The sequence below is a fragment of the Muntiacus reevesi genome, chromosome 8, assembly GCF_963930625.1.
Source record: "Muntiacus reevesi chromosome 8, mMunRee1.1, whole genome shotgun sequence".
Lineage (NCBI taxonomy): Eukaryota > Metazoa > Chordata > Mammalia > Artiodactyla > Cervidae > Muntiacus > Muntiacus reevesi.
This window is the reverse complement of record NC_089256.1, coordinates 10,516,084-10,539,580: the sequence shown is the minus strand read 5'-3', so window position 1 is coordinate 10,539,580 and position 23,497 is coordinate 10,516,084. Positions and strand designations below refer to the sequence as shown.

Here is a 23,497-nt window from a genome sequence, read left to right as displayed (position 1 = left end):
TGATAATAAACACCTGGACATCATTTACTGAAAAAAAAATAAAGTACTTCTAAAAATTACTAAAGAAAATTGCTAAATCATTTAGCAGTTATTTCAATATAATCTTATCATTTGTATTGAAATAAAATATTCAAATTTATCGTCTAAAAATAGAAGCTTGAGGGCTTCCCTGGTGGTCCAGCAGCTAAGAATCTGAGCTTCCACAGCAGAGGACACAGGTTCCACCCTGGTCGGGAACCAAGCTCCTGAATTCCATTTGGTTGTGGGGGAAAAAAAAAAGATGGCACTCTAAAGTGCTTTTAGAAACTATGTGCAAATATACATTGAGTCTTGAAAATTTTTTTAAACCTAATAACTTATTATCTGTTTAAAAACCTAAATCAGAAAAATTTTCATACACAAATCGAAATACACAAATGACAAACTTGCAGATAAACCAATGGTCCAATCATGAAGAAATAGAAAAACAATGCTATACCCCACCTGATGGCATATTAAGCAGCTATTTACACTGGTTTGTCAAATGTGTATAACAGAAATGCTTATGGATGATATATACAGTAACATATAAAGCAGTACAGTAAGTACAATTAGAATTCTGTTAACGGCAAAGAGGAAAAAGTCATGAGTACAACCTAATGCATGGAAATTTAGGCTGGAAAGCTAGAGTCTGGGAGGGGGAGAGAGAGAAAGGGGATATAAGATGAAGGTTGTAAAATGGTACCAAAATCCCAGTTACAAGAAAAATAAATACTAGAGATGTAATGTATAACATGATACCAATAACTAACACTACTGTTCTCATCATAAGGAAAAAATACATTTTCTTTAAGGTTGTTTCAATATGAGATAACAGATATTCATTAGCCCTACTGTGGTAATCATTCCATGATATATGTAACCCAAATCATTATGTTGCACACCTTAAACTTATACAGTGCTGTATGTCAATTATATCTCAACAAAACTAGAAGAAAAAAATGAAAGAAATTAAGGCTGGAAGGAAATACATTAATATGGTTCAAAAGTAACTATAAATAAATACTTGCTTTTTTCAATAATTCATCAATGAGGGCATACAGATTATAGACTTTTTTTAAAAGTTTTGCTACTCTGGACACTGAGAATAATCCAAAGGAAGAACTCAGGTCAGAGCTAGGTTACTATTCTTAATGTCTGTGTTCATCAGTATCTCTAAACCGCAGATTTTCAGAATATCAATGGCATACAACATGACAGAGTAATTTCTACCTTTGTGTACATTAGAAGAAACTCTGCTTTATGAAGCCCCAAACCCCTGAAGTGTCTATTACAGTTCCTGAGGGAGAAGTGTTCAGTGACATTAGGCTCTGTTTACAAACGAAAAGCCATGCAACCAGAGTACGGGTTATTCATTTTGGTCTGTTATTTTGTGATCCATGATACAGATTCAAAAGTAGCAGCTACATGTACTATTCATGGAATTTAAGTTCCCAACACAATATCTCAGTGACAGTTTTTACTTGTCGTCAATATATTCACAAGCGATCGAACTACTAATATAAGCATCTGACTATCAGGCTACAGCCCATAGGGTCACAAAGAATTGGACACAACTGAAGTGACAGCACTCATGCATGGTCTGCTGCTGGAGAAGGAAATGGCAACCCACTCCAGTATTCCTGCCTACAGAATCCTGTGGACAGAGGAGCCTGCTGGGCTGTTGTCCATAGGGTTGCACAGAGTCGGACACGACTGAAGCGACTTAGCAGCAGCAGCAGCATGGTCTGCTACATGGGCTTCCCTGGTGGCTCAGAGAGTAAAGAGTCCGCCTGCAATGCAGGAGACCAGGGTTCAATCCTTGGTTCGGGAAGATTCCTGGAGAAGGGAATCGCTGCTCACTCAAGTATTCTTGCCGGGAAATCCCATGGACAGAGGAGCCTGGTGGGCTACAGCTTATTGGGCTGCACAGAGTTGTTTTAACTGAGGTCTACTACAATTGTACCTGAGTGTTTTCAGCACGTAAATACCACAATATTTTTATCACAAATGACCTTTCTTTATTTTAGTTAAATCACATTTTTCTTAATGTATGTAAGCAGATATTACCTATAAATTTCTTTTTTAATATAGCAAAATAAGCATTATAAAACATACCACAGTGACTTCCCTGATGGTCCAATGGTTAAGAATTCATCTTGCAACGCAGGGGACATGGGTTTGATCCCTTGTTGAGGAACTAAGATCCCACATGCCGCAGAGCAACTAAGCCTACGTGCCATGACTAGAAGGCCCGAGTGCCACAACTACTAAGCCCATGCACTTCAATGAAAGATCCTGCAATATGCAACCAAGACCTGATGCAGCCAAATACATTTTTTTTAATAAATAAAACGTACTACCAAAAGGCAGGCTGGGTCTGACAGGGTTTAGAATCTGTATTATAAATTTCTTTAAGATTCTTTACATATATTGCAAAATAAACTAGAAAGGTACTTTCAAGAAAGGATTTAGGACTTCCATGGTAGTCCAGAGGTGAAGACTTTCCACTGCCAATACAGTGGACCAGGGTTCGATCCCTTGTCTGGAAATTAGATGCCACACGTGACAATGAAGATCAAAGATCTCACATGACACAACTAAGACACAGAGGATGAAATGGTTGGATGGCATCACCAACTCAATGAACATGAGGTTGAGCAAACTCCAGGGGATGGTGGTGCACAGGGAAATCTGGCATGCTGCAGTCTATGGGGTCGCAAAGAACGGCTGAACAACAGTTAAGAACGGCTGAACAACAGTTTATCAGATAATGTAACGCCCTAAGGGAACTTCACAGAATGGTGACATATCTATTTCTCATTCATGTTATATTAAAAATTATTAGGAATTATATTTGTCCATTTTAATTGAATCACTGAGGTTAATTTTTCTTTTAAAAATTCCATTCTTGGGACTTCCCTGGTGGTCCAGTAATCAAGAATCTGTCTTACAAAGGAAGAGATGTGGGTTCAGTCCCTGGTCTAAGAACTAAGACCTCACGTGGCACAGAGCTACTGAGCTTGTGCGCCTCAACTAGAGATAAGCCTGTGCAATGCAACAAAGAGCCTATATGCCACAACTAAGACCCAACGCAGCCAAAAATAAATAATTTTTTAAAAAAATTCTACTCTCAGCATACTCTGTGTGCTAACACAATGCTTTCAGCATTCAAATAAAAGATATTCTGTTTTTAAAATAAATTAAATTAAACCAACTGTTGTCATCCACTGCCCATTTTGGAGTGTCAGTGCTATTCATTTCCAACTGGTATGGTATCTTTCCCTGTTGAGGATTTTTATGTGGTAAGAGTTTCAGTGTCTCCAGAATCAGTAATAGTCAAAGCTAATCCCAGAGGCCTACGGTCTGAGAATTACAATCTTGAAGATCACATAGAGCACCAGAATCTCAGCAGTAGTCTATGCTTTAGGACACAGGGCTTTGCAAGTCGTGCCAGTGGTAAAGAATTCACTTGCCAGTGTAGGAGATGCAAGAGACACAGGCTATATACCTAGGTCAGGAAGACCCCCTGGAGAAGGTAAAAGACACAGGTTAGATCCCTGGGTCGGCAAGATCCCCCTGGAGAAAGAAATGGCAACCCACTACAGTATTCTTGCCTGGAAAACTCCATGGACAAAGGGAGCCTGGCAGGTTGCAGTCTATGGTTTGCAAAGACGAAGCACACACAAACAGAAACGCAAAGAATCTCAAAATGCCTGGGGATCATCAAACCACAGGGTAGCTCCACAATTCATACTTTCACCTTAACTTTTTCTTACTCCTTCCACTGATAATCTCTGAATGTTTGAATAAAGTTTGAAACAAGCCATGTAAATTAGCACTGTTTATTTAAAAAGCAGTAGAAAATTTTAAATTACTCCCACATTCCCAACAACTCTTTAAAAGTCATTACTGTCAGATAAAAGTATCAATAGAAATTTAGATATCTAATCCATAACAATGGTACTCCCATGGTGTGTGGGGACATTACATTATTGGTATTATTTCTTCACACTCAATGGGCTAATGAAAAATTTAGTTCAGCACATTACCAGGTCTAAAGAATGTTAATCTTCCTACAAAAATTTAGAAAAAATAAAAAACACATCATTCCATAATTCCAAAATATTGCAAACTATTAGCTTTTTAAGATATTCAATTAAAAGTTATTTAAATATTTTTCATTAAAATATTTAATTTTTTGTTTTGTTTTAGATACTTTTTATTTTGAAAAAAAATGAATAAATACTTTTAAATTTATTTTGGCTGTGTTGGGTCTTAGTCACAGCACTGGGGATCTTTACACGTGGTGCACAGATTCTTCAGCTGTGGAGAGCTCGAGGGCTCACGCGAGATCCCAGTTCCTAGAACAAGGATCGAATCTGCATTCCCCCAAATTGCCAGGCAGGGGAAGTCCTGAAATATTTCCATTTTTTATTAAATAATGCTAATTATTTTTTCCAGTGTTCCTAATTTTCAGTCTGCCCTCCTGGCTTTTAATCTAAATGTTCAATCATACTTACCAATAAGAAAAAAATAATAAATTATTTTAATTGGATATTTATTACCAAGAAGATGAATTTCATCCCCACAATGTTCTCCCTTCACCCTGTCCCTTCTCTTCCACTTCCAATGAATAGTAGTTGAGGCACAAGAACTAACTGCTAAATTTGCTTCAGTCACTGGCGGACCATTACCATGATTTAGAGTACATGTGATTATTTTTACAAATATATCAAATTAATCAGACAAAAACTCACTACCAATTCCTAATATATGGGGGTCTTCTCCAACCATTAAAGATACAGCTGATGGAATTCTCCAACATGATGTACAAGTACTTCTATTTCAAAATATTTTTTTTGCTTAAAATAATACATAAACAGAAAAGCACTTTACAAATTACTATTTTAAAAAACACCATCTATATCAAGAATTAGAACACCAGCATCTCAGAGACTCCTTAGATACTCCGACCAAATAGCAACCGCCTCCCTCATCTCTCAGCACAACTCTGTGGTAAGCCTTTCTTTGCATTTTACTGATTTTAGGTAACAGGACAAACTGCAAAGTGAAGCAAATATCATAATCCTGGCTTAGTGGATACACTGTTGTATCAATTATGGGATACATGCTTTAGACAAAAGTTTCATAGTCTGGACAACTAACTACTCTTCTGTTTTTCAGTCCAGTAGTAATGGAACCAACAGATTGACTAGGGTGGGTTTTCCTTTTTCTTTTTAAATGACACCAAATCTTGATTTGAGAAATCATAATCAAGTATGGTACCTGTTTACAAGAAGTGACATCAAACAATCAAGAATTACTGTATAGCAAAGAGTACCCACATATAAGTGCTGTGAGGGTGAGTCATGAACCAGATTGTACAAATGTGTAGGGAGGCTGGTGAGTAACTACCCAACAGTCCTCACATCTAGGAACTGCCTCTGTGCCAGAAAGTCATCTGAATGGCAAACGGTAAAACGAGAAGAATTTTAAATAGCTTACAGCTGTAGAAAAAGCACTATTACAGGCTCTGAACCTTTCAGTTATTTCCGTCTGCTGTCATTTTGAACGTTAAGTTGTAGGATGTAAAAATTAGAATCCTAAAAAGCTAGCATTTCTCCGAAACCATTTCAGGATTACTCTTCTGCACACTGGTCTAAGTTTGGTCTATGCAAGAATTTCTCTGTTTTTAAACTTTTCCCTGGGCTTCCCTGGTGGCTCAGTGGTCAAGAATCCACCTGCCAATGCAAGAGATATGGGTTTGATCCCTGGTCCAGGAAGATGGCACTTGCTGCAGAGCAACTAAGCCTGTGCACACAACTACTGCGCTTGTGCTCTAGAGCCCAGGAGCCCCAGCTGCTGAAGGCCGCACACCCCAGAGCCTGTGCTCTCTAACAAGGAAAGCCACCAAATTAAGAAGCCCGCACACTGCAACTAGAGATGCCCCTGGTCATCACAACTAGACAAAAGCCCACACAGCAACAAAGAGCCAGCAAAGCCAAAAACAAATAAAATTACCAAAAGAAATCCTTAATTAAAACAAACAAAAATAAATAAAACTTCCCTGTCGACCAATTTTCCTCATAAACTATCCAACAATGAATGACAAAATGCTTCTGTGCATAGTTTTCATAGTCCCTTCACTTCAGACACTAAACAGGGAATACAAAACAACAACAACAAAAGAAAAACAAGAGATATCTGTCCCTGGTGCCAACTTTCCTTTCACTGCCTATCCTCTGCTAAGAATACACCAGAGAGGCATGCAGGTCTGTCATCTCAGTGCTAGGCCTTGATCAAGAGACAAGACAGAAAAATGACTGGAATTTAAGTTATTGACTATTTAGCAGTTTAAGATGTCTTATCATACACCTGATGGGGAGAGGAGAGGATCACAAAAAATAAAACTGAGCTGTTTGCAACCCAGTATGTATAGGGCACTGAGGTCGGTTGAGAAAGACAAGTGGAAAGAGGTGGAGGTATGTGTTTCCTTCACACGCTGCTCCTTCTTAGACTGCTGGGGAAAATTAGAAAAAGACAGATAGTGAAGGCTTATATGACTGCTTGCAGTGTTTTCCACCAGCCCACACAGAACTTCAACCACAAGAGATGAGGATGGAATACTGAAAGGGAAAACTTGGAGTACTTGCAATAAATTTCACAATGTGGTATAGAAAGTAGTATTAACTGGGGATCAGGAGACCTCACCTAAAATGCTGAGGTAGCACCCCAGTAACACCTTTATTGCATCACTGCCCAACCTACAACCTGTGTAAAACAGAATAAGTACTAGGAGTTTCATGGCCTGGAGGATAATAATTGATCACAGGTCACTATTTCTACATTCCAAAGAAATCTGAAATCTTCAAACTCAGATTTTGGATACTCGCCGTATTTGCGCTTCCTTGATAGCAAAGTATTTTAGTAAATAGTAAAGTATTGATAGTAAAGTATTGGTCTGTAAAGTATTGGATAGTAAAGTATTGGCCTGCAATGCAGGAGACCCCCATTTGAATCCTGGGTCGGGAAAATCTGCTGGAGAAGAGATAGGCTACCCACTCCAGTATCCTTGGGCTTTCCTTGTAGCTCACCAGGTAAAGAAGCCCCCTGCTATGCGAGAGACCTGGGTTTGATCCCTGGGTTGGGAAGACTCCCTGGAGGAGCGAGAGGCTACCCACTCCAGTATTCTGGCCTAGAGAATTCCATGGACTGTATACTCCATGGACTCATAACACAACTGAGCGATTTTCCCTTTCACATTTGTATTTCTCCCATATTAACAAGACTTTGTGTTTACTCACTGAGTCAGGTAAAACTCTTTGTGACCCCATGGACTGTAGCCCATCAGGATTCTCTGTCCATGGGATTCTCCAAGCAAGAACACTGGAATGGGTTTCCATTTTCTTCTCCATTAACAAGAGTACATTGCAGTTAATCTAGTAAATCACATTTTGTTTCAAAAACATCAGACAGCAATATTTCTAAATTGGCATTCTTTTTTCTATGATGAGAACTTGTAAGATCTACTCTCTGGTAGCTCAGATGGTAAAGAATCTGTCTGCCTTGCAGGAGACCTGAGTTCAATCCCTGGGTCGGGAAGATCCCCTGGAGAAGGGAATGGCTACCCATCCTAGTATTCTTGCCTGGAGAACTCCATGGACAGAGGAGCCTGGCAGGCTACAGTCCCTGGGGTCGCAAAGGGTCGGACACGACTGAGTGACTGAGCGACTTCCACCACCTCTTAATTTTTAAATGTACAACACAGTATTATCAACTGTATGGCGTGAGAGGTCAGGAATCTGCTTGCCAGTGCAGGAAACTTGCAGGAGACTTGGGTTCAATCCCTGATTCGGGAAAATCCCCTGGAGTAGGAAATGGCAACCCACTCCAGTAGTCTTGTCTGGAAAATTCCACGGACAGAGGAGCCTGACAGGCTATAGTGCATGGGGTCGCAAAGTTGGACATGACTGAGCGACAGAACACATAGTCACCATGCTGTATATTACATTCCCATAACTTACATATTCTATAACTAGAAGTCTGTACCCCTTCACCCATTTTGCCCACCCACCATCACCCCCCTGCCTCTGGCAACCAATAATCTGTTCTTTGTATCTATGAGTTTGGAGATTATTGTTTTGTTTGTCTTAGATTTCAGACGTAAGTGGGATCAAAAGGTACTCGTCTTACTTGTCTTTCTCTGTCTGAATTATGTCACAGAATAATGCCTTTAAGGGCCATCCAGGCTGTCACAGAAAGGCAAGCTTTCTTTGCTTATGGCTAAATAATTTTCCTGTGTTTGTGTGCGTGTATACACACACCACAATTTATTTATTTATCCATCAATGAACACTTCGCTTGTTTCCATGTGCTGGCTTTTGTAAATAATGCTACAATGAAAATGGGGATGCATGTATCTTTGAGTGTTTTTGCTTCCTTCAGATAAATATCCAGAAGCAAAAATGCAGAATCATAGGATAGATCTATTTTTAATATTTTCATAAATTTACTCCAACTATTTTCATAAATTTACAATTTATTACAATTATGTAAATTGGCTAAAACAATTTACATTCCCTTCAACAGTGCAAAAGGGTTCCCTTTCCTCCACTTAAAACACTCATTATTTTCTGCATTTAGGATTTTCTCCCATTTGATAGGTTGCCTCTTCTTTTTGTTAATGGTTTCCTTTGTTGTGCAGAAGCTTTTTGTTTTTTAAATTTTGCTATTATTTGTTTTTTCACCATGGTGCTTGTGAGATCTCAGTTGCCTGAGTAGGGATTGAACCTGAGCCATGGCAATGAAAGCACAGAATCCTAACTATTAGACCACCAGGTAATTCCCTGCAGAAGCTTTTCAATTTGATGGAGTCCTATTTGTTTATCTATTGCTTTTGATGTCAAATACAAAAAATCATCACCAAGACCAACATCACTGAAGGTACTGCCTATATTTTGTTCTAGAGTTAATAGCTTTGGGTCTTAAACACTTAAGTCTTAACCCATCTTGAGTTTGTGTATAATGTAAGGTAGTGATATAGTTTTGTCCTCCTGCATGTGTCTGTCTAGGTTTCCTAACACCTTTTATTAAAGAGACTATTTTCCACTGTATATTCTTGGCTCTTTTGTCATAAACTAACTGACCATATACGCATGGGTTTATTTCTGGGCTCCCTATTCTATTCCACTGGTCTGTGTATTTTTTTTTTTTTTTTGCCAACACCATACTATTAAAATATCTGTAACTTTGTGACATAGTTTGAAATCAGGAAGTACAATGCCTCCACCTTTGTACTTTCTCAAGGATGATTTGACTATTTGGGTCTTCTGTGTTTCCACAGAAATTCTGAGGTTCTGTTTCTGCAAAACCATCATTTGAATTTAATTGTTTGGTTGCATCAGGTCTTAGTTTGGACACTCAGGATCTTTCGCTTCAGTGCACAGACTCTCTCTAGTTGTGGTGTGCAGGCTCAGTGGTTGCGGCACCTGGGCTCTCTAGCTGTGGCACACAGGTCAGCAGCTGTGACTCACAGCCTCACTTGCTCTCCAACATGTGGAATCCTACCTTCCCAACCAAGGATAGAACCTACTTCCCGTGCATTGCCAGGCAGATACTTAACCACTAGACTGCTAGAGAACTCCCTGTCATTTGAACTTTGATAGGGGTTCTACGGAATCTATAGATTGCTTTCAACAGAATGAATATTTTAACAATATTAATTCTTCCAACTCATAAATCTATCCATTTACTTGTGTCTTCTTCACTATCATCAATGTCTCATAGTTTTCAGTCTGTGATCTCCTTGGTTAAATTTACTCCTGCTGCTGCTAAGTCGCTTCATTCGTGTTTGACTCTGTGCGACCCCATAGATGGAAGCCCACCAGGCTCCCCCGTCCCTGGGATTCTCCAGGCAAGAACAGTGCAGTCGGTTGCCATTTTCTTCTCCAATGCATGAAAGTGAAAAGTGAACGTGAAGTCGCTCAGTCGCATCTGACTCTTCGCAACTCCATGGACTGCAGCCTACCAGACTCCTCCGTCCATGGGATTTTCCAGGGAAGAGTACTGGAGTGGGCTGCCATTGCCTTGTCCGCAAATTTATTCCTAGCTATGTCAATAACCTCGAATATGCAGATGCCACCAACCTTAAGTGGTGGTGAAGAAAAACTAAAAGTGATATAAAGAAAGTGAAGAAGAACTAAAGAGCCTCTTGATGAAAGTGAAAGAGGAGAGTGAAAAAGTTGGCTTAAAGCTCAACATTCAAAAAGGCAAAAAAAAAAAAAAAAGCTCAACATTCAGAAAACTAAGATCATGGCATCCAGTTCCATCACTTCCTGGCAAATAGATGGGGAAACAGTGGAAACAGGGGCTCACTTTATTTTTCTGGGCTACAAAATCAGTGAGGATGGTGACTGCAGCCATGAAATTAAAAGACGTTTAATCCTTGGAAGCAAAGTTATGACCAACCTAGACAGCATATTAAAAAGCAGAGACATTACTTTGCCAACAAAGGTCCATCTAGTCAAGGCTATGGTTTTTCCAGTAGTCATGTATGGATGTGAGAGTTGGACTATAAAGAAAGCTGAGCGCCGAAGAATTCATGCTTTTGAACTGTGGTGTTGGAAAAGACTCTTGAGAGTCCCTTGGACTGCAGGGAGATCCAACCAGTCCATCCTAAAGGAGATCAGTCCTGGGTGTTCATCAGGACTGACGTTGAAGCTGAAACTCCAATACTTTGGCCACCTGATGTGGAGAGCTGACTCATTGGGAAAAACCCCTGATGCTGGGAAAGATTGAGGGCGGGAGGAGAAGGGGGCAACAGAGGATGAGATGGCTGGATGGCATCACCGACACAATGCACATAGGTTTGGGTGGACTCCGGGAGCTAGTGATGGACAGGGAGGCCTGGTGTACTGCAGCTCATGGGGTTGCAAAGAGTAGGACAGGACTGAGCGACTGAACTGAACTGAACTGAACTGATCACGGTGTATGATTCTTTTAACATACTGAATTTGATTTGTTAATATTTCTTTGAGGATTTTTGCATCTGTGTTCATCAGGGGTATGAGCCTGTAATTTTCTTTTGTTGCAGTGTTCTTGTCTGGTTTTGGTATCAAGTTTGGAAGTGTTTTTCCTCTGAGATTTTTTCAAAGAGTTTGAGAAAGACTGATAATTCCTTAAATGTTTAGTAGAATTCACCAATGGACCTATCTGGTCCTGAACTTTAGTTTGTTAAGAGTTTTCTGCTACTGATCAATCTCTTTACTGGTAATATTTGTTCAGATTTTCTAATTCTTCATCATTCATTCTTGGCAGGTTATGTTTCTGGAAATCGATCCATTTACTTTAGGCTGTCTAATTTGTTGGCATTAAAACAGCATTACTTTTGCCTCTTGTTTTTGATCTTTTTTTAAAGTAAAAAAAAAAGCTACCATTAGAGATTCATTTGACTTCACTTCTCAACTTCAAAACTGACATCATGTGGAAACTGAGGGAATACTCTCAAGGAAATTAAAATGTATTGACAATGAAAGAGAGTTTTAAGAATCCAAATTAATTAACAGACTATGGAAAACTCAAAAAGACTTTATAATTACATGACAAAGAGTTCTGCCTAGTGACCTGGAAAGAATTTTTAAAAAGCTCCCAAATTCTTTCACTTTACTCCTTTTGGGAAGTGAGGGCTACATTCCCTCCCCTGGAACCTGACTTCAGTGACTGCTTGACCAATTAAATTAACTAAAGCAGAGATAATGCACTAGCAGACCCAGGTTAAAGAAACTGTGCACTGTAGGTGGGACTGTATACTGGAGCAGCCATTACTGAAAAACAGTATGGAGGTTCTTCCAAAAATTAACAATAAAACTGCCAGCAGTTTCACTTCTGGGCATTTGCCTGAAACAAACCAAAACACTAATTCAAAAAGATATATGCATTCCAATGTCCACTGTAGCATTACTTACAACAGTCAAGATATGGAAGCAATCTAAGTGTCCATCAACAGACAACTTGATAAAGATCTAATATCTGTATCTATAATGGAATATTACTTAGCCATAAAGGGGGAAGGCACAAGCCTCCAGGTATATAATTTTTTAAAAAGTCATAAGTATACAATATACAGCATAAGGAACAGAGTCAATAATAAATTGTAATAACTTTGTCTAGGGATAGATGGGTACTAGACCATCTAGTGGTGATCATTTCATAATGTATGTGTGTACGCTAAGTCGCTTCAGGCATGTCCAACTCTGTGCAACCCTATGGACTACAGCCTGCCAGGCTCCTCCGTTCACGTGATTCTCCAAGCAAGAATACTGGAGTGGGTAGCCATTTCCTTCTCCAAGGGATCTTTCCCCATCCAGGGGTCGAACCTAATCTGTATAGCAGGTGGATTCCTTACCATCTAAGCCACCAGGGAAACCCTTTTCAAAATGTATGCATATGTCAAATCATATGCAGTCCACCTGAAACTAACATAATATTGTACTTCAACTCTTTCACTTTATTAAAAAAAAAACAAAACTCACACGTGCTCCCTCAGTTACATTCAGTCCAATGCTGTGTACTCTACCGCTGTGTACTCTACCAACTGAGTTTTTCGAATCACCCTTCTCCATTCAAACAGAAAACAGAACTATGAAGAGGAGTGGGGACACTGTTGAGGCTACAGTTATGATGTTCCGAAATCATTCATCATTTAGCTTTCACCCTTGTTTATCACACTGCACATTCGCTTTGTAATCCCCTGGTAGAAATGGACATGTTGACAGCTTGCTTTCTCCTCTTGACTAATCATCTGATTAAAACTACCATATTTTTCCTAAGTATAGAGACACAAAGTACATGGATTTGAGGCAGGGAGAGACAAGAGTACTTTCCAAGAGAAAGGGATATTTGAACAGTCTTAATGGAAGAGAGGAAATTGGCTAGTCAAAATGAGAAAGAACATATGCAAAGGCCTTAATTATCTGAGAAATTCAAAGACTACCATTTGGAACAGAGAGAGGTGGAAAACAGGGGCAGAATGGTAGTGGAAGGGCTGGCCAAATCCACATTCTGGTAGGCCACATTAAGGTACTATTCTTTACGCAAAAAACAACAGGAGACTCACTGATAAATGTTAAACAAGTGAATAAAAATTGATCAAATAAACAATTTTTATACATCACAGTGAGAAATGAATATACAAAGAACACAAACCCAAGAGGAAAATGTGCAAAATAATTAAATAGAAATTTCACAGGAGCCAAAAGTCCCATTAACATATTGGGAGTATATACCATAAATATCATTAGTCACCAAGGAAAGTAAATTAAAAGCACAATGAGCTAACATTTCACAGATCAGGAGGGAGAGTAAACTGATTCAACCTCTTCCAAGAATTTTGGCATCAAATATTCCTTCACTAGGCATCCATGCCAGGAAACCTCTTATCCAAGTTGTCAACATGTACATGGGTGTGGAATGTGAAACTTTTCATAATATGCAAAAACTAGACACAAACTAAATGCGCATTAACAGAATGGATCAGGACTTCCCTGGTGGACAGTGGATGAGAGTCCACCTGCCAAGGCAGGGGACACAGGTTAGATCCCTGCACCAGGAAGATTCCACATGCTACGTAGTAACCAAGCCTGTTTGCCACAACTACGCTAGACATATACCATGTGCTCTAGAGCCCGTGGGCCACAGCGAATGAAGCCTGCACACCTACAGCCTGTGGTGCTCAACTAGAGAAGCCACTGCAATGAGAAGCCTTCAACTGCAATGAAGAGTTGCCCCCACTCACTGCAGCTAGAGAAAGCCCACGCGCAGCAATAAATACCTAGAGCAACCAAAAACAGCTAAAATTTCAAAAAACAGAATGGTTCAATAAATTATACATTTTACAATATAGGAAATTACTAAAGCTATACAAACTACCATAAATGAATCATATAAATAATATTAAGAGAAATAAAAAAGAATATATACAATATGATTCCATTTACTCAAAGCCTTATATCGTTCAGAGATAGAGATGAACAGAGATAGTAATGTTAAAAAGAAAAGCAAGAAAATAACAAAAATTCAGTAAAGAATAGCTTGGGGAGAGGAAGCAAGATAGAAGAAAGCACCTATGATTAATCTGGCTGTTATGCAGAGTTGTTCATTTTTCATCATTCTTTAAATTATAAATTTAGGTTCTCATGTGCTCTTCCGCATAGATTCTAAATTTCACACTCTTTCAAAATGGATTAACAGCGGTAACAGATGTAAAGTTCCTCGGCAGCTCCTAGCCTGAAGAACCCATTTGATGGGAACCCATTCCCAATTTTACTGTGCCTATGATCTCAGGGTTAATGATAATCAAACCCAAGCTCTAGACTTTCTTCTATCACTGACAGTTGCTTCTTTTCCAGCATTATTCCTACCTAAGAATCCTAACTATCCTCATGGCCCTAACTACTACTCCTCATCAACTTTGTCTTTATCTCTAGATTCCAGGAGGGAAGTGACATTAGAATCTGCAGCAAGGAGTTGTGATCCTGCTCAGCTCTACTCCTGCCTCCTTTGCTGAAATCTAAATAGTCAGTTCCTGAATGACAGGGACATGTTCTGTCATCTTTGCGGTTCTCTGTGCACCATGACTGATACAGGACCTCAGTAACTATTTACTAAATGATGAATAAGTAAATACTTACATTACGGAGCTAAGCTACTAGTAGAAAGTAAGATTAAAGTTTAAAATCAAGTTGGTGCTTTCTCAGGTTCGCTAGACCATTTTACAGTTCTAAAAAAGAATCTTCAGGAACAAGAGAAAGACAATTCCAAAGCTGCTTTAAAATCTTTGCCACAAAAATACTAGATCCGTAGTCATCAGCTATATATAATAATCTTCATTAATTAATAATTCTTAAAACTCTGAAAAAAAAAGTTAGACCTTTCTTCAAAGTAACATAAATGATTTTCCATTTCAATTTTTACTATTATAATTTACTATTATTTTCTTTTAAAAATTACACTTAAGGGGGAGGGATAAATTGGGACATTAAGATCGACATATACACACTACTTCATTAGTTACCTGTATACCTACATAAAATATTTTATATAAAATAGGTAACTAACAGGAACCTATCTACTCAGTAATCTGTGATGGCCCATATGGGAAAAGAATCTTTCAAAAAAAAAAGCGTAGATATATGTATAACTGATTCATTTTGTTGTACACCTGAAACAACACAACACTGTATTGCAAATCAATTATACTCTAATAAAAAAAAATTTTTTAACTTACCCTTAAAATGTACTCTATGTATAATGCATAAAACTAGCTCATCCTCAACATAAACGAGATCAACAAGGCAGTCATTTGTATCGCCTTATATATACTACTTCCTCTGTCATGTGGCAGTCAAAAGGCTAAGTGAGATGCTTGCAGCAAAGAAAACAGTTTTGAAAGGTCATGCTACATAGACAGCAGAATTTCTATCACAATATCCTTACTGTCTGTGGCAGACTATATGACAATCTAACTACAGTTATTTTCTGAGTTAAAGCAAAAAGCATGTTATCAAAGAACCAGAAAAAGTAGACACTCAACAATATAATCTTTATGAACATTTTTCTAATGCATAAACATCTAGTGCATATTAAACAAAAAGAACCCTGTGCCAACGAACTGGGATAAGAGGAACTAGTAAAAACTAGAAGACAAATTTAAACCACTCAGTTTATTCATAATGTTCATATAACATGACAAGCAGCTTCTAAAATAAACTTCTTCAAGTTTATTACTTTCAAGTTTATCATTACCATATTATCCAGTTAGAACATAAGATTTACCTGGGAAAAGCAAAATTATAACAATACTGAAGCCAATGAATATGAACTATTTCAATATTTCCAAATCTTAATGACAACTGCAAACAAGGTACAAACTTTCAAAAACCTCTCTGCAGAAACTATAATCTCATCAGCACATTTTTTTGCTTAATAACTCTGATTGGTCTTCAATCCATCTGAACAAGGAATGTGTTTTCCCAACTATTAAACAGACAATGTGTCAGTCAACAACAGAATGAAACTCTCTCCACCTCCGCATAAAATTTCCAATTTCCAAGTACATCTGTTGGGGGAGGGGAAGCATTCTAACTCATTTAATCATCCTGTCCAATCCTTGGAAATCATAGTTATTCCTGCTCAGAAATTAAAACACATAGCTTTCTCTTAAGCCAAGTGAAGGTCCTTAGTACAGTAAACATTACAGTCAGATTACACAGAATAACTAAGTTTTTGGCAATGTATTCCTTCCAAAGCCGCATAATTTTCATTTTGTGAGGATCTCTCACTAAAATTTATTAATAACTAGGTGACAACTGGGAAAGAAATACCAGTTCTGACCTTACAACAGAGCATGAACATTTCCGTTCCTTCTAAGACTACTAGAAAACAATCTATGATAAACCTTCTTTTAAGGAAATATACTTAAAACGTTCCAGTGCTCAAAGCCAAAAACACACTATAAACCAAATTAAGGCAAAGATGTGAAGAAACTGTAAACCCTTGTATGTTACTGGTGGGAATGAAAAATGGTGCAAATACTGTGAAAGAGTATGGTAGTTCCTAAAATATTTAAATAGAATTACCATATGACCCAGGGCTTCCCTTCTGGCTCAGCTGGTAGACAATTTGCCTGCAATGCAGGAGACCTGGGTTCGATCCCAGGGTTCGGAAAAATCCCCTGGAGAAGGGAAAGGCTACCCACTCCTAGTATTCTGGCCTGGAGAATTCCATGGACTGTATAGTCTTATGGGGTCGCAAACAGTCGGACATGGCTGAGCAACTTTCACCTCACTTCACCAAATGACCCAGCAATATTTCTATACCCATGTTTACAGCAGTATTATTAACAATAGCCAAAGGTGGAAGCAAGTCAAATTTGACTCAATAGATGGGTGGATAAACAAAATGTGGTACATATTAATACATACAAATGAATATTTATTCAGCCTTAAGAGAGACATTGTGATATATGCTAAACATAGATGAACCTTGAGGACATCTATGCGAAGTGAAATAAACCAGCCACGAAAGGACAAACACTGTATGATTGCACTTACAAGACCTAAACAGTAGAGGCAAATTCACAGACACAGACAACTTCACAGAATAATGGTTATCTGGGTTTGGGGGTGATAGAATAAGTTGTGGAGATGGATAGTGCTGATGGGTGCACAACACTATGAATATATTTATGTCAGGAAATTGTACACTTAAGAAACAGTTAAAATGGCCAAAGTTTAGGAAGAACATGTTGACCTCTTTCCAGATGCCCACATTTGTACATACCTCCAATTTAAGGATTTCTTCATCTATAAACTGTGGATAACTTCCATTTTAGAGGCAAGTTGTTGATAGGATGAAATATGATGATAAAGAAAGAACAATAAAGTCACATAGAGTTGTGGATGGCTTAACATTTATTTAAGCTCATTCATCTGAAAATGTGGCCCATTGGAGAAGGGAATGGCAAACCACTACAACACTCTTGACTTGAGAACCCCATCAACAGTATAAAAAGGCAAACAGGGGAAGGCTAATGTATTTTTATACTTCATTAGCTTTAGGAGCTAAGGAGCACAGGATTTAGAGACAATCTGAAGTTCTACAGCTGTGTTTTTTTCTTAGTATTCAATGTCAATGAGCAAAGTAACCAGACCTCTTCCTTAGAGGGAAGTTTAGAGGAACGTTTTGTTTGTGTTATTTTTTGTGTGTGTTTGTGTTATTTTATCTTACTTTATTTTTTGGCCTCACCTTGGAGCTTGCAGTATCTTAGTTCCCAGACCAGGTATTCAATCTGGGCCCATAGCAATGAAAGCTCAGAGTCCTAACCACTGGACTGCCAGGGAATTCCCAGGAAAAGGTCTTTCACAACCTTTTTGTTGCTTCTATACTCTGACACCACCTCTTAGTCAATCACGATGTGGTTTGGAAATCTCCTTTGTGTGTGTGTGTGTGTGTTTGTAAAAAAGTTTTATTAAAGTATAAAAGAGATAGATAAAGCTTCTGACATAGGCATCAGAAGGGGGCAGAAAGAGTAGCCCCCTGCTAGTCTTCAGCTGGGTATTATATAGTCACTGCTGCTGCTGCTGTAAATCACTTCAGTCATGTCCGGCTCTGTGCGACTCCATAGATGGAAGCCCACCAGGCTCCGCCATCCCTGGGATTCTCCAGGCAAGAACACTGGAGTGGGTTGCCATTTCCTTCTCCAATGCAGGAAAGTGAAAAGTGAAAGTGAAATCGCTCAGTCAAGTCGGACTCGGAACGACCCCATGGTCTGCAGCCTACCAGGCTCCTCCATCCATGAGATTTTCCAGGCAAGAGTACTGGCGTGAGGTGCCATTGACTTCTCCATGGAAATCTCCTTTTTATTAAACTTTTTAAAGAGGGAGTACTCTTGGATATTTCACTTCTCAATTTATAGATAGAAGCAACAGCAAGAGAATGGACTCCTGACAACATGAAATAAAACAATTAATCATTTCAATATTTCTCAGTCCCTATATCTGCTGTGAGTAAAGAAAAGTGAGCAATGACTGTACAGATGAAACTGAACATTCAGCTGCTTTGTACACATGAAGCAGCAGACCTCATTCAAATATAGCAAATGTTAACTTACCACAAAAAAGGAAAACAGTAATAGTCAAATGGTCAATTTTGTTATGCACATTTTACAATTTAAACAGGGACTTCCCTGGTGGTCCAGTGGTTAAGAATCTATCTTGCAATGCAAGGGACACAGGTTCAATTCCTGTTCAGGAAACTAAGATCCCACATGCCATGGAGCAACTGAACCTGTGAGCCACAACTACTGAGTCTATACACTCCAGAACCCAACACAACTTGACAGCCGTGTGCTGCATCTACTGAAACTCCCACGGTCTGGGGCCCACGCTCCCCAACCAGGGAATGTCTGTGCGCCGCAATGAAAGGCCTTGTGTGCCGCAACTAGGACTCAACATAGTCAAATAAATAAATATTTTTAAAATAAAATAAAGATGGTAACGATAACCCTATATGCAAGACAGAAAAAGAGACACAGATGTACAGAACAGACTTTTCGACTCTGTGGGAGAAGGCGAGGGTGGGATGATCTGAGAGAATAGCATTGAAACATGTATATTATCAAGTGTGAAACAGATCACCAGCCCAGGTTGGCTGCATGAGACAAGTGCTCAGGGCTGGTGCACTAGGAAGACCCAGAGGGAAGGGATGGGGAGGGAGGTGGAAGGGGGGATCAGGATGGGGAACACATGTAAATCCATGGCTGATTCATGTCAATGTATGGCAAAAAGCATGACAATATTGTAAAGTAATTAGCCTCCAACTAATATAAATAAATGAAAACTAAAAAAATTAAAAAATAAAATAAACAAATCCAAATAAATTTATCCATCAGGAATTACAAGCCCTCCATGTATCCAATTCACCTTTTTCTATACTTTCTACTTTCCTGTGGTCTTAAAAAATCTGTTTAATTGTATTAAATTCATCTCCTGGAGTAGGAAATGGCAACCTACTCCAGTGTTTCTGCCTGGAAAATTCCATGGACAGAGGAGCCTGGTGGGCTACAGTCCATGGGGCCACAGAGTCGGACATGACTGAGCACACTCACACTCACACACACACACACACACACACACACAAACAAAATGCTAAAATATCTTCCATGTGGCTAACCTTCCAAAATGATTGCTGTCTTTGTTCCTGTGCAAACTTCTTGAAAAACATTCTATTTTATTCTTCACGCTTCTTTCTATTTTGTAAAGCCATTTGCTTAACCTCTTATAATTCATCTTGGTCTATTCAATCTGTTCTTGCAGATCAAGAATCTCATACTAATTACTATGTTACTTTATTATACAATTAATCTAATAATTATTCATTATTAGGTTATATTTATACCTTAGGTTATTGAATTTAATTAAACTTAATGCCCTTCTAGGATATTAGAATACATAATCTAAGCATCCCATCCTTCTCCTTCATGTTTTTCTTCTTATTCTCCCTTTATTAATTTTTAACACCAATATTTACAATTGGCACTTTCTTTTTATATATATAATCTTTTTTATATAAATTTATTCATTTTAATTGGAGGCTAATTACTTCACAATATTTTAGTGGTTTTGCCATACATTGCCATGAATCAGCCATGGGTGTATATGTGTTCCCCATCCTGAACCCCCTTCTCATCTCCCACAATAGGCATTTCTAAAAGTTTGCCTCTGCTAGGATACTAAACATGTAACCTCCTTCCACAGCTTAAACTTCATGTGAATTACTCCAAAGTTTGTATCTTTGGGCCCTAAATTGTATCTTTTTTCTAAGTTTCAGTCTCATATTTCCACATTTAGGGAGATACTCTGAAAGTTCTACCTTTACTTCCAAAATCAAAATAGGTCTAACAGAATTCATGTTACAGTCCCATCTGCTTGCCCCCTAATAACCAGTCTTTCTTTGTAGTTTCCTTACTTTTCTTATGGTACTATCACACTTCTAGCCACTCAAACCCCTACATTCATATACATGATTTCTCTCTTCCATATGCCCTGCCAAGCCTGCCTTTTAAATCTATCCTGCTCAATGAACTCACAAACCACCAACTTCCAATCCCACCCCCCACTCAGGTAGTCATTATTTCACTTTTGTAGCACTTATCACAGTGACCAGTGCTGTTCAACACCTAACTTGCCTGCTAGACCACCAGCCGAGTATAACAAACAAGTTATACCCAGGCAGGGATTATCTGTCCCTGTTAACGGTATAACTAGGGTGGACCATGTAATTTATCACACAAAAGAGTGAAAAAATGCATAAAAATAGTTCGGTAAATACACAATGTTGTATGTCAATTATATCTAAATAAAGCTGGGGGGAAATATTTGGGCATTAAATTATCTTGAACCAAGATATATATTGGTTTATACATATATAATATATATATATATGTTAATAGTTATGCACTATAACTACAGTGCTTAGAGAAATGATTGCTACATACTAAGTACCTACCATATATTGGTTTAATAAATCACTTAAGGGCTAAAATATTCACTTTTTCAACTTCTCTTTCACTCTTTACTGAAAACTTATTTTTAGCAACAAACATAGACCTAAAATGGCCTCTAACCAGCCAGCAATGACCTCTTAACTGCAAAATCCAAAAAACTTTCAGTTTTTAATTAACCTCTCTAAAAATCTTTAAATACCACTGACCCCTCCTCTCTCCTTCATGAAGTTTTGTTAAAATATGTGGTAAACATAATCCTAAGCATCTATCTTAAAACAAAGCTTAGGATTTCCTTCCTATGTCCACCCCAGAATAACTAAAAGATTTACAATGTAACCAATATTCAGACCTTCCTTCTACATTTAACTACTGAAAAAATGTGATAAAGATATGAAATTAATACTTACCTTGAAACGAGAGCCCCCATTTCAGTGTTTTAGAAAAATAGACGGCATTACTTGTTTCTTTAAAAGTGAAGTTTTCATGGAAGACTTTTTCAGATTAGAAGATATACTACAAAAAAAAAAAAGGGTAAAGATAAAAGATATTAACACTTAAATGGACTAAATTAAAAGTAATTATATCACATATAACATAATTGCTTATAACTCTGTAATTTTAAATATGGGAAAAATACAGAAAACACATAAACCACAATATTTAAATTACAAAATGTTAGCGCTGAAAGGGAATTAAGTTCATGTCCTATTCAACTATCTGATCTCTTACGCTGATCACCTCTTCTTGAAACCTCTGTTCTGTAATATGCTAGTTATCTTTCTACTTTCCAAGCCACCCCTCCATCTACGTCATAAGTGTCTAACCATTAGGAGCTTTCCCCTTTAAGGTAATGTTTGACACACACAAAATACATGGAAAGATGAATGTAAGCAAGCTTAAAATGAACACTGTAAATTGTAAATCACCACATCACATAAGAACACCAATAACATTATCTAGTGCCCCTGTCCTTCTAACCTTTATCCTAATTATGTATTATCCCATTGCTTTTTAAAGTATAACACTAAAAAAAAATAAAATAAAATATAACACTGTCACATATGCATATGTCCTTAAATATTTTGTTTAGATATGTGTCCTCCTCCCACCCATCATCATTTTTTCAGCTTGATAAACTAGTATGCTGAATGAAATATTTAGGGATGTGAATTTTTTCACTTAATATTTTTCTATGCTTTATCCATGTTACATTTTCACTGCCTTATATGGTATTCCACAATATATAAATATGCCACAATGTATTTATCTAGCTGGTTTACAAACATCTGTATGGCTTACTTTTTTGCTTTTATCAACATTACTATTCAACTCGCCAGGTATGCTTATACAAGAACGTCTTTGGGATATACAAAGTGGGAAATTGGTGGGTCACAGGGCATTCAAATTCTCACATCTATCAAAAATGCCCAAGTGTCTTCAATTGGATCACCTTACCAATTCACCAGCAACATATGAACACAACTTCTCCAATACTAGGTAAAATCAAATTCCATAATTTGTAGCAGTACAGAACACATAAAATGGTATCACACTGTAATCTGTTTATACCCGACTAGGTTGAAGATTTAGTAAGGTTGAAGATCTCTTCACAAGTTTATTCATGATTCATGTTCCTTTCTGCATCCCTTTGTTCAGAGTCTTTGACATTTCTATTGGGTTGTCTCTTTCTTATTAAATAATACACTTGGTTTATTCAGGACCAGGACTGGTTACATAATTTGTAGTCCCCATTACAATATAAAAAAGCTAGGCCACTTATTCAAAAATAAGACTATCAGGGACTTCCTTGGTGGTCCAGTGGTTTAAAATCCACTGTGCAACGCAGGGGACACAGGTTTAATCCCTAGGAAGGGAACTAAAATCACACATGCCCTGAAGCAACTAAGCCAGAGAGCCACAACTACTGAGTCCCCACACCACAACTAGAGAACTCATGAGCTGCAACAAAAGATTCCCCCATGGCACAATAAGATCCCACGTGCCCCAACTAAGCCCCAACACAGTCAAATAAATAAAACTAAATTTTATAAAATTAAGAATTTCAAGACACTGACAGCTTAGCATTAAAATAGACATAGGAGGACTTCCCTGGTGGTCCAGTGGTTAAGAATCCCCCTCCAGTGCAGGGGACATGGGCTGGATCCCTGATCCAGGTAGTTTCAAGATGCCGAGGGGCAACTAAGGCCATGTACCACAACTGCTGAGCCCACATTCTAGAGCCTGCACTCTGTAACAAGAGAAGTCACTGTGATAAGAAGCCCATGCATCACAACTAGCATTTTACCTTTATGATAGCAGCATCCTAATCATTAACTCATTTATGGACTAGTCCATTCAAACTAAATTGGAACTTGTACCCCATGCTACGTCTGGAATTATCTACATTTGTCAGTA

The 23,497-nt window shown here is 38.1% G+C and overlaps 1 protein-coding gene across 1 annotated transcript in view; it reads right to left on the bottom strand.

Moving 5' to 3' along the window:
* Positions 1 to 23,497, bottom strand: part of PIK3CB (phosphatidylinositol-4,5-bisphosphate 3-kinase catalytic subunit beta) — a 187,454-nt gene that overhangs the window by 115,359 nt on the left and 48,598 nt on the right. Inside the window, exon 2 of the mRNA XM_065942782.1 lies at positions 21,490 to 21,595. The gene's annotated coding sequence lies outside the window, so the exon portion shown is untranslated. The remainder of the gene's footprint in view (positions 1 to 21,489; positions 21,596 to 23,497) is intronic.